The 1,730-nt window shown below is 36.2% G+C and overlaps 1 long non-coding RNA gene across 1 annotated transcript; it reads left to right on the top strand.

Annotated features, from left to right (window-relative positions):
• The first annotated feature begins 393 nt into the window (after window positions 1-393).
• LOC114136229 (uncharacterized) lies at window positions 394-705 on the top strand. The gene is made up of 2 exons (XR_003593762.1): window positions 394-523; window positions 645-705. It is a non-coding gene; the product is annotated as an uncharacterized LOC114136229 (long non-coding RNA).
• The last annotated feature ends 1,025 nt before the right edge of the window (window positions 706-1,730 follow it).

Below are 1,730 nucleotides of genomic sequence, written 5' to 3'. Positions count from 1 at the left end.
ATTCTCCCCTGTGTCACGTGTGAGTGGTGTTTGTGTGTCTGTGTGATACGGTCCAGCTGTGTTCTGTGTTAAATTATCAAGGAGACCTCCTCCCTCCACTACCAGTTTGGACTGCATAAATCCAGAATCTTTAGTAATAGTTCAAAAATCTGACATTTTTATATTTAATTTTACCTCCAGTGTTTATTAAAAGATGACTGTTCAGTAAAAACAAATGTAAGAATGTGAAATATGTTGGCAGAAATCTAAGCCGATGACCACCCTACTCTTGGGTGAGGTTTGGAAACAGTAACAGAAATAAATGTTGTGTGACAGATCTCACCTTGTTCTGCTCTTTAATTTGTTGTGAAGTAGGTTCTGAGTTTGGTTTTTGTGTTGGAGTAATAAGGCTTTTATTTTGAAGGTCAAGGTGGGTCTGGGACAGGAAGTCAGCCATTTTGTTGGGATTGTTTTGCTCAGTCACACATGAGGAGGTGAATCTATCACAATCCGCCTTTTGTTTATGCCATCGACATCACCGTCTGTAAGTTTTCATTTAGTATTTAAGAGTAGATTTTATTTAATGCCTTATTAGTCAGGAGTGTGTTCTTTGTTGTGACTTTTTTGTGCTCATAATAAATGCAGCTATTTTATTTATGTTACAGTTTACTCCATGTCATACGAGTACTTGGGTCACCAAAATAAAGTGGGAGTAAAGAACCTGCATCCGGACTCAAGTGTTCATTTCATTGGAGTTGAGCTTACTGCTAAATTGTGTTGGCAAACACACAAGGAGAGCAGAATACACCTATAATTACATAAACCTTTGCTAATTCAAGAAACACATCTGCTCCTTTCTGCATGTTTATTAACAAGTCTGAAGAATATGGGACCTTCAGGATGTCAAACATGCATCACTAAGTAAAATATCAAACTGGCACAGAGACACAGTAATCCATAAGATGTGTGTGAGCGTTTGTGTTCTTTTTGGTCAACAGTAGACACCAATACTTCCCTTGACTGAGGAGATAAGGCTTGAAGTGTTTTAAATATTGTTTTGGCATCTTCTGTTACCTCATGGATGAGTTGTCAATGCACTCTTGGAGTTTCACTTTTGTAGATGGTGAAAAATTTAAGGGAAGCCAAAACAGATAACAAAAAAATTAAATACCCAAAGAAAACTTTATGTTGGTAAATATTTTATCATGGCACATACGTATGTGTGGGTATATGTTGAACTTTGTAAGTATTAAATATGGGTGCATGAAGTATTTTAGCAACTCACCCAACCTTTAACAGATCTACCTACATAATAATTTTTAAAAGATGAAATAACTGGTACTGTAAAAAACAAGAGAGAGAGAACCCATAAACTGATACTTTGTAAAGATCTCAGTTCTCTGTAAGACAAATGCTCTAAAATGTGATCTGGAATTATTTACTTTTGAACATGGAAACAACAGGAAAGAACAGGCAATCTCATATAAGGTAGTGTTTAGTGTGTTTGTATTTCTATATGGGTCAGATGCAGCAGCTTATTCAAGTTTCTGTTGCATAGTTTTACTTTTGTCAGCAGCAGATTCATCATTTCTCCGTTATTCGCTTTCCTTCTTGTCCAACACTTTTGATACATATCTAAATCTAAAAGCAATCAGAGTGTGGGAGAGGAAGAAAAATGTGAGACAACTGCAGATAAGTTTGATCAGGCTGGGTTTACAACAGAGTTTTCACAGATTACCAAACATCTAAGT

This window comes from Xiphophorus couchianus, chromosome 2 (assembly GCF_001444195.1).
Source record: "Xiphophorus couchianus chromosome 2, X_couchianus-1.0, whole genome shotgun sequence".
Classification (NCBI taxonomy): Eukaryota; Metazoa; Chordata; class Actinopteri; order Cyprinodontiformes; family Poeciliidae; genus Xiphophorus; species Xiphophorus couchianus.
This window is presented reverse-complemented; position numbering and strand designations above follow the sequence as displayed.